Source organism: Penaeus vannamei, chromosome 21 (genome assembly GCF_042767895.1).
Source record: "Penaeus vannamei isolate JL-2024 chromosome 21, ASM4276789v1, whole genome shotgun sequence".
NCBI lineage: Eukaryota > Metazoa > Arthropoda > Malacostraca > Decapoda > Penaeidae > Penaeus > Penaeus vannamei.
The window spans coordinates 17,448,895-17,458,894 of NC_091569.1; the positions used below are offsets into that span (position 1 = coordinate 17,448,895).

The 10,000-nt window shown below is 48.6% G+C and overlaps 1 protein-coding gene and 1 long non-coding RNA gene across 2 annotated transcripts in view; both read right to left on the reverse strand.

The window, feature by feature from the left end:
• Positions 1-10,000, reverse strand: part of RhoGAP93B (MyTH4 and RhoGAP_KIAA1688 domain-containing protein RhoGAP93B) — a gene marked incomplete in the record, with an annotated part of 240,870 nt that overhangs the window by 119,664 nt on the left and 111,206 nt on the right.
• The window catches only part of LOC138865469 (uncharacterized), a 50,312-nt gene continuing 42,603 nt past the window's right edge, over positions 2,292-10,000 (reverse strand). The window contains exon 3 of the long non-coding RNA XR_011399389.1: positions 2,292-4,591. This is a non-coding gene — a long non-coding RNA (uncharacterized lncRNA). The remainder of the gene's footprint in view (positions 4,592-10,000) is intronic.

A 10,000-nucleotide genomic window follows, 5' to 3' on the forward strand; every position in this document is an offset into this window, starting at 1 on the left:
TGCAGGCCAGGTGGTGCGAGCGAGGTGGGCGTAGTGGTTCACGCCCTCGCCACTACCTCTTCAAGGGGACCCGCACGCAGCGTACCAAGAAATGTTCTCCGCGCTTTAAAATCGCGGATATACATTTTTTTTCGCTTCCTCTTTAACATTTTCTTTCGAATGAGCCGAAAGCAGATATATACCCCCCCTCTTAGACTCTCTCTCTCTCTCTTAGACCCTCTCTCTCTCTCTTAGACCCTCCCTCTCTCTCGTAGACCCTCCCTTTCTCTCTTAGACCTTCCCTCTCTCTCTTGAACCTCCTCTCTCTCTCTTAGACCCTCCCTCTCTCTACTTAGACCCTCCTCTCTCACACATATATCCCCTCTCTCTCTCTCTCTCTCTCTCTCTCTCTCTCTCTCTCTCTCTCTCTCTCTCTCTCTCTCTCTCTCTCTCTCTCTCTCTCTCTCTCTCTCTCTCTCTCTTGGACCTCTCTAACGTCAGACCTCTCTCTCTCTGTCATCTTAGACCTCTCTCTCTCTCTCTTAGACCTCTCTCTCTCTCTCTCTCTCTCTTAGACCTCTCTCTCTCTCTCTCTCTTAGACCTCTCTCTCTCTCTCTTAGACCTCTCTCTCTCTCTTAGACCTCTCTCTCTTTCTCTTAGACCTCTCTCTCTCTCTTATCTTAGACCTCTCTCTCTCTCTTATCTTAGACCTCTCTCTCTCTCTCTTAGACCTCTCTCTCTCTCTCTAGACCTCTCTCTCTCTCTCTCTCTCTCTCTCTCTCTCTCTCTCTCTCTCTCTCTCTCTCTCTCTCTCTCTCTCTCTCTCTCTCTCTCTCTCTCTCTCTCTCTCTCTCTCAGACTTCTTTCTCTCTCTCTCTCTCTCTCTCAGACCCCTCTCAGGCCTCTCTCTCTCTCTCTCTCTCTCTCTCTCTCTCTCTCTCTCTCTCTCTCTCTCTCTCTCTCTCTCTCTCTCTCTCTTCTCTCTTTCTCTTCTTTCTTTCTTTTCTCTCTCTCTCTCTCACTCTCTCTCTCTCTCTCTCTCTCTCTCTCTCTCTCTCTCTCTCTCTCTCTCTCTCTCTCTTTTTCTCTTTCTTTCTTTCTTTCTTTCTTTCTTTCTTTCTTTATTTCTCTCTCTCTCTCTCTCTCTCTCTCTCTCTCTCTCTCTCTCTCTCTCTCTCTCTTAGACCTCTCTCTCTCTCTCTCGCTCTCTTAGACCTCTACCTCTCACTCTCTTATGACCCTTTACCTCTCTCTCTTGAGACCCTCTCTCTCTCTCTCATAGACTCTCTCTCTCTCTCTCTCTCTTAGACCTCTCTCTCTCTCTCTTAGATCTCTCTCTCTCTCTCTCTTAGACCTCTCTCTCTCTCTCTCTTAGACCTCTACCTCTCTCTCTCTTAGACCTCTACCTCTCTCTCTCTTAGACCTCTACCTCTCTCTTAGACCTCTATCTCTCTCTCTCTTAGACCTCTACCTCTCTCTCTCTTAGACCTCTCTCTCTTCTCTCTTAGACCTCTCTCTCCCCTCTCCTCTCTTAGACCTCTACCTTCTCTCTCTTAGGACCTCTCTCTCGTAGACCTCTCTTTCTTTCTTTCTTTCTTTCTTTCTCTCTCTCTCTCTCTCTCTCTCTCTCTCTCTCTCTCTCTCTCTCTCTTAGCCCTCTCTCTCTCTCTCTCTGTCTCCTAGACCTCTCTCTCTCTCTCTCTCTTAGGCCTCTCTCTCTCTCTCTTACCCCTCTCTCTCTCTCTCTTTCTCCTCTCTCTCTTTCTCTTACTACTCTCTCTCTTTCTCTTATACCTCTCTCTCTTTCTCCTTTGGCTTCCTCTCTCTCTTTCTCTTAGACCTCTCTCTCTCTCTCTTAGACCTCTCTCTCTCTCTCTTAGCCCTCTCTCTCTTTCTCTTAGACCTCTCTCTCTTTCTCTTAGACCTCTCTCTCTTTCTCTTAGACCTCTCTCTCTTTCTCTTAGACCTCTCTCTTAGACCTCTCTCGCCCCAGACCTCTCTCTTAGACCTCCTCTCTTAGACCTCCCTCTTAAGACCTCTTCTTCTTAGACCTCCCTCTCTTAGACCTCCCTCCCTCCCTCCCTCCCTCCCTCCCTCCCTCCCTCCCTCCCTCCCTCCCTCCCTCTCTCTCTCTCTCTCTCTCTCTCTCTCTCTCTCTCTCTCTCTCTCTTTAGGCCTCCCTCTCTGTCTCTCTTAGAACTCTCTCTCTCTCTCTCTCTCTCTCTCTCTCTCTCTCTCTCTCTCTCTCTCTCTCTCTCTCTCTCTCTCTCTCTCTCTCTCTCTCTCTCTCTCTCTCTCGTACTAATGCACATAAACTCTCAACTGTCTTACATACAGAAACAATGGGGTTGGCGGATAAAAAGAAGGCTTATCAGATAATGAAGAAAAAAATGACGAAGATGAAGACGACGACGTTGACAATGGCAGTGATGAAGACGATGACGGCAAATCAGACGAAGATCGCGATGAAAACAACGACAAAAACAATAATTGCAACAACCACGACGATGCCAATAGCAAAGTTCTGAAAACAGGGAGACGAAAAAGAGAAAAGGCGAAACGGGAACCCGAGGCGGAAAGGCCAGCGGACAGAGAGGGGCTGGCTGGTTCGGCCGGCCGCTGGCGTGACCGAACCAGCATCTGCGGGGCTGATGACGCTATCCGTAGGTCACGAAGCAACTAACTAGTGATAACAGTGTCCTTGTACGGTCTGCTGGCTCTCCCCTCCCACAACCCTTCCTTCCCTCCTACTACACTACCCCCCCCTCCTACTCATGCACTCACATTATTCAATCTATCCCCCCTTCACCCCTATCCTACCCCCCTTTGCCTTCATCCAACCTAACTATTCCTCTTCTGCCCTGATTACCCCGTCACTGAAGGGGGGAGGGAGAAGAAAGACAAGAGGATTCGGGATAAGAATGAGAGGGGGGGGGAAGTGGGGAGGAAAGGGGGAGTGGAGCGAAGTGGAAAAGGGAAAGCGGGAGCAAGGAGAGAGGGGAAAAGGGGAATGGAGGTAAGTGGCGTGGAGAAGGAGGGGGAGAGATGGAAAGAAAAGGGTGAAAATGAGGATGGGCAATGGGAGGAAGGGGCGTGAGGGAGAAGAGGAGAGTAGAGGAGGTGGAGAACGAAATGAGAGAGAGGGAAAGAGGAAGTGAGAGGGAAGGAAAGTGAAATGGGAAAAAGGGGAACCGAAAAGAAAAGGGAGGAAAAGAAAATAGAGGAAGAGTAGGAGAAAAGAGAAAAGCGCTGATGGTAGAAGGGGGAATGTAGGAAAGGGCAGTGGGGAGAATAAAGGAGGAAAGTTGAAGTGCGAGGAAGGAAGGAGGAAAGGAGAGGGGGATATGGGAGGGGAGTGAGGGAATAGGGTGGGAAAAGGGTGTGCAAAGGAGATTGGATGAAGTGGGGGAGGAGGGGCGTGTAAGGGGGAGGGACAGGGCGAGAGAGGAAGGAGCCATATTCCCACAGTTCTTCATGAGGCGCGCAAGAGGTGGCTACGTGCCATTGCGCCGCAAACATTGCCGGGTGCATGACCCTGTGCGCATGCAACACTTACACAATAGCTACACTTAACAAGGGAGGCTTTGATAATGTAATAATAAAGAGAATGCAGCAGTGTCATTCCCGTAGCGCCATTCTCCAATGTCTAGCACTTGAATGGATAAAGTGATGTAACGCTTTATTCAAAATGTCTCTTTCATGGTACGAAAACAAAAGAAAATGGTAAATGCTTGAACAAACGCCTTCTAATGACCGTAGTGCCTGACTGCATGGCCGCGCCCGTATATTCCCAGGGAAGTCTTAAGGAGTGTTGCAGTGTTGACATGCGATACCCCCTGCAAAGAGCTTCAAGGATGCTATCCTATTTCCGCATCCTCCTCTCCCTTCTTTTCCTTTACCCTTCGCGCGGTGCCGAAGCAAAGGCGCACTGTGGATGGCAGAGAGTGCATGGGAGGTGTAAGATCTGGCCATGAGCAACGGCTACATACATGGAAACCTCATGATGGCTGCATGGCATATGCCTGGTAGACCCATGGCAATAGAATACAGAAAAGCTTTCAGGCAGGTTCAAGGTGAATGCATGGCGACTACATGGCGGCTGCATGACGGCGCCGAAGTCAAGGGATGAAAAAGCCTCGTCAGCATCATGATCATCCACGGACTAAAAACTTTATGCAGGCTTAATCACAGGCGTAATTAGGTTAATAATGTTTCCTGGGACTGGCATCGCTGCAGGCAAGAACAGGCGGCACCGAAGTTAATGCATCATTATCGTTGACTCATTACACATCGCAAGAAGTTGCATCAAGGAAACATTATCTTGCAAAGGAATCTTGGTCTAGTTAACATTTCAAAAGCATTTCTTCGACTTCGGATATGCCAAAAATAATCTATGAACATTACCCTCACCAGTGCTCTCTTAAAAAAAATCATTCCCTAATAACAGGTATCGCTCCTCAAAAAAATACTGCTTGGCAACCCATGACATAAACCAGCCCCTACAGCTTTCAGCATAAACCCTCCTGATGCCTTCGCTGTAATTACCTCACCGACACCAACCTCGTGGGAGAACTCGCTGCGCCAGACAACCCGGCCGGGAAGATGCCGTACCTGGAGAGAGAAATGCGAATTAGTGGACTGACTACTAATGATAATGATAAACGATAGTAGGCTAATAACTATAAATCTACACAAACAAAAGTAACGGACTCATGACAATAGCAGTTACACGACAAAATGGCAATCAAACACAAGCAGAGAACACGTAACGAGATGCGCGCGTGCGAGAGCCGGCCCTTCCAGAGCGATAAAGCCGCCACCAAACAAGAAAGCATGGCGATAAACGCAAGCAAAACGCATGTAATGTGCCCGCATTGGTTCCGCCACTTCTCAGAGTCGGGAGATAAGCAGCGTTAAGTACCTAATGCCTTCGAGTCTCTTAACAGTCCTCTGTTGAAGGGAGAGGGAGAGGGAGAGGGTGTGTGTGTGTGTGTGTGTGTGTGTGTGTGTGTGTGTGTGTGTGTGTGTGTGTGTGTGTGTGTGTGTGTGTGTGTGTGTGTGTGTGTGTGTGTGTGTGTGTGTGTTTTGTGTGTGTGTGTGTGTTTTGTGTGTGTGGTGTTTTGTGTGTGTGTGTTTTGTATGTGTATGTGTGTGTATGTGTGTGTGTGTGTGTGTGTGTGTGTGTGTGTGTGTGTGTGTGTGTGTGTGTGTGTGTGTGTGTGTGTGTTTTGTATGTTTGTGTGTGTGTGTGTGTGTGTGTGTGTGTGTGTGTGTGTATGTGTGTGTGTGTGTGTGTGTGTGTGTGTGTGTGTGTGTGTGTGTGTGTGTGTGTGTGTGTGTGTGTGTGTGTGTGTGTGTGTGTGTGTGCGTGCGCGTGTGCGTGCGTGCATGTGTGGCTGGGCGGGCGGAAGCGAGCGCGCTCAGGACGCAGAGAACACCAACCTATTTCGCAACTGAGCGAGAGGGGCGGTGGGCAAGAGGTAGGCTCAAGGTCACACAGCGACTCATACCGCGAGAGACTGTCGCAAAAAAATGTATATCGACCGTATTCCGCGTTATGTCCTTCGGCTGACAACGGCTGCACCTCCGGAGGTCGCCTCGCTTTATGCCACGCGTGACAGAACGCAAATGCGATAATAATCATAATGATAACTATAAATATAATACCAATAATAGTAATGTGTAATAATGATCACAATAACAATGACAATAACAGCAACAATGACAAAATACAATAGAATAATAATAACAATAACAATAATAATAATAATAATAATAATAATAATAATAATAAAATAGTAATAACAATAATAAAAATTGTAATATCAATAATAACAATGATGATAATCGCAACAACAATAACAATAATCACAACAACAGCAACGACTACATGACTCATCACAACCGGCAGAGCGCACGCACCCTTCAAACCTGATCCAACAACCGTCGTTCGAACATACCCTAGAGGAACGAGGCGAAACGCACACATCCCTCGTGAATATGCCACACAAAGGAAAAAAATATATACGATAAAGAAGAAGGGAAAAAATCCGCATTCCAAGGCAGAGGACTGTCCCCAGGGTGAGCGCCAAACCGTTATTCATCTCTTGGCAAAAAGTGCGATTGAAATGCTGCAGAGTTTGGGTCTCGGCAAGGACATGCGAATGTGTGTATGTCCTTGTGCGCACTAAGTTGGGGAAGGGGTGACAGAGCTGGGAAGGGGTGAGTGGGTTGGGGAAGGGGTGAGTGGGTTGGGGAAGGGTGAGTGGGTTGGAGAAGGAGTGAGTGGGTTGGGTAAGGGGTGAGTGGGTTGGCGAAGGGGTGAGTGGGTTGGGGAAGGGAGAATGGGTTGGGGAAGGGGGAATGGGTTGGGGAAGGGGTGAGTGGGTTGGGGAAGGGGTGAGTGGGTTGGAGAAGGAGTGAGTGGGTTGGCGAAGGGGTGAGTGGGTTGGGGAAGGGGGAGTGGGTTGGGGAAGGGGTGAGTGGGTTGGGGAAGGGGTGACTGGGTTGGGGAAGGGGTGACTGGGCTGGGGAAGGGGTGAATGGATTGGGGAAGGGGGTGAAAGGATTGGGGAAGGGGTGACTGGGCTGGGGAGGGGGTGAGTGGATCGGGGAAGGGGTCAGTGAGTTGGGGAAGGGGTCAGTGGGTTGGCGAAGGGGTGAAAGGGTTGGCGAAGGGGTGAAAGGGTTGGGAAAGGGTGAAAGGGTTGGGGGAAGGGTGAGTGGGTTGGGGAGCGGGTCAGTGAGTTGAAGGGGAAGACATGGGCGGGTTGGGAGTGTTAGGGGGATAGGCGGGTGGGTAGAGGGAAGAAATGGGTGGGTTGGGGGCGGGGGTAGGTGAGGGGGCAGGAGGTGAGGGGGGTTGGGGCCGAGGGGAGGTGAGTGGGCAGGGAGAGAGGTGGGTTGGGGGAAAGGATGAAAGGGTTGGGGGAAGGGGTGAGTGGGTTGGAGAGTGGGTCAGTGAGTTGAAGGGGAAGACATGGGCGGGTTGGGAGGATAAGGTTGGTGGGTTGGGGGGATGAGGTAGGTGTGTTAGGGGGGTAGGCGGGTGGGTAGAGGGAAGAAATGGGTGGGTTGGGGCCGAGGGGAGGTGAGTGGGCAGGGGGAGAGGTGGGTTGGGGGAAAGGGTCGGTGGAGGAAGGAAGGAGGAGGGAGGATTTATGGCTTTCGTGTGTGCATTTCTATCTCGTGCGAACTGCTTTTACGGCACGCCAAGTTTCCTCCGCGCCTCCACCACCTAAAAAAAAAAACTTTGCCACACTTTTCCTTGATTGACTTCCGTTCTTGTAAAGCCTGTTTCATTCACTATTCATGTTCCCTCCTTTCCTTTATCTAATCCTAATCCCATTTCGCCAGCAATATCTCTCTTTTTCCATCACTCACAGCCTTCCACACACTTCGTCGTGAATGAAAACCGTGAACATCCTTACTTCCTACCTACCTGCCGCCCTTCCTTCCTCCTCTCCTAGTTACCTACCTATTTCTATCATTCTTTCCCTCAAACTGCTTCCCGACCTCCTTCCTACCGTTCTATCTACATACCTACGTACCTGCCTTCTTTCCATCCTTCCTTCTCTTGCTACTTTCCTTCCTACCAATTTTCGTTCGCCCGTTTGTTCCTTTTACTTATCTATTTATTTACTTACTCAACCAAATTACCTGCTTATTTTTCTACTTCTACCTACCTGACTATTTTTCTACGTACCCTTCCTTCCTTCCTACCTACCTATCTTTCTTCCTTCTTTCCACCCTTTCTACCTACCTATCTTCCTTCTTTCCTCCCTTTCTACCCACCTACCTATCTTTCTTCCTTCTTTCCTTCCTTTCTACCTACCTACCTGTTCGTCTGCCCGTCTCCCGCTCCCTTTCCTGGCTCCCAATTCTGAGCGCGACAATAACCATGCACATCATGGGCTGTCCTACATTCCTCGGGTTCCTTATCGACCAGAAATACCGTGTCGACACAAAAGTATCGCGTCCTTTGTCCTCTCGATTTGGCGACTGAGCCGTTCTCCAAAGAATACAAAAGAAAAAATAATCATCTGTAAGCTCTTCCCCCGGCCTGTCTACAATACCTGGAGCTCTACGTTTTCGATTTCTCCATATTATTTATCATTTTCATCCTTTTAGTTATTACCAATATAGTCAATGTTGCTGCCTTCACCATCATCATTACCACGAATATTAATATCAAAATTACGAACAACAACACAACGGTTGCTATTCCTACGTTGTTCCTTTTATGCAACCACCCCTGGCATCGCAACCTTTTTTCTCACCCCCCCTCCTTTTTATTCCTCTTCCCCCTCCACCCGAGAAATCCCAAGCCAATCCTCCCGATCCCGGCCGACGCGAGGACACGAGAACAAAGAGCGACTTCGAAGGCTATCTTGACAGCATCCAACACCGTCCCTGCGATCGCCATCCCATTACCATTATGACGAGCAGCGCCTCCGCAAGACAACCACCGCCGATGCTAAAAAAGACAAAGACGACGACCAAGACCAAGACCACCAGGAACGACCAGAGCAAATCCAACAAGACGCCAGCATCAACAAACTCAATAATGACCACCAGAAATTACTTCAGCAATATCAAAGGGACACGACCGCCAACAACAGGAAAAAAAATGAAAATCAGAAACCATCATACGGACACGACAGCAACCACAACCACGATGCTGAGGAACGACCAGGTCAATACCAAGGTTAAATGTACCTTGGTCAATACTAAAGCTTGATATGACTCCATTAGCGCTCGATATTTCACGGAATTCCGTATTATCAGCGCGACTCATTGTGAGAAAGTCCGACAAACGCCCTTGGATGGATAATGACGCTTGATACTTCCATTCATGTATTTAACGTGCTTGTTTGCACCCCTTCACTTCTCACTTCTCACTTCTCACTTTATCTCTCTCTCTCTCTCTCTCTCTCTCTCTCTCTCTATATCTCTTTCTCTATATATCTTTCTCTCTTTCTTTCTCTCTCTCTCTCTCTCTCTCTCTCTCTCTCTCTCTCTCTCTCTCTCTCTCTTTCTCTTTCTCTTTCTTTCTCTTTCTCTTTCTCTTTCTCTTTCTCTTTCTCTTTCTCTTTCTCTTTCTCTCTCTCTCTCGTGCTAATCCTCCTTTACAACAATGAAAACTTCAAACCTATCAGAATGATTTGTTTACACTATTAAGTCAACGTGCATAAAAGGCACGAGTATAACCAGAACAAAGACATATTGACATACAAAAACAAAAACAAAGAAATAATAAATAAATGCAGAACATTTAAAGAAACAAAGTTATCTACAGCTGTACTCTGCACCGCAATGAACTTGACTTCATATGCAAATAAGCAATCAACGGACTGTTGCCATATACATCCAATCAGAGTTGAATAATATACAAGAAAAAAAATAAGGCGAGGTCTAGAGCAAGATTCTGGAGGCGCGAAAGGGGCAAGAGAAGACAGGAGCACAGACGGAAAGCTTTAGGATACGTAATAAAAAAAGAGAACGCGAGGAACCGACGCTGCGGGAAGGAAAAGTGACGCGTAGTGCGCGAAAAGAATTGTGTGTTGTAAATGTATTGGCCAAGAATGGAGCACGCCGCGTCGTCCACATGCTGTAGTGTGGACAGGTAAAGGCGAAGTGTGATTCGAGGCGTCGCTGAACAGGATAAGATCGAGAGCCCGATGAGGACGTGCCGATGCAAAGAGAAGAGGAAGGGGAGGGAGCGAGGGGGTGGGGGAGGGGAAGCAGGTTAAAGGATGTGGTGAGACGGCCTCCAAGAGCCACCATTTCCGGCCAAGGTGTTAAGGCTGTTCCCAAGCTGCACAAATATTGTCGCGGGCGGGACTTGCGTCAACGACCCGCCCGCCTCCTTTCGCCACGCCATCTCCCTCGCACTCTGGGGACACTTCACAAGGGGGCGCAGGGGGTGTGAGAACATCGCCTAACGACAGAAGCCAAGCCTACTTTCGAGACCCATTTTCGTTTGTTTGCGATTGCTCAATCACCTCTTCTTTGATCTTC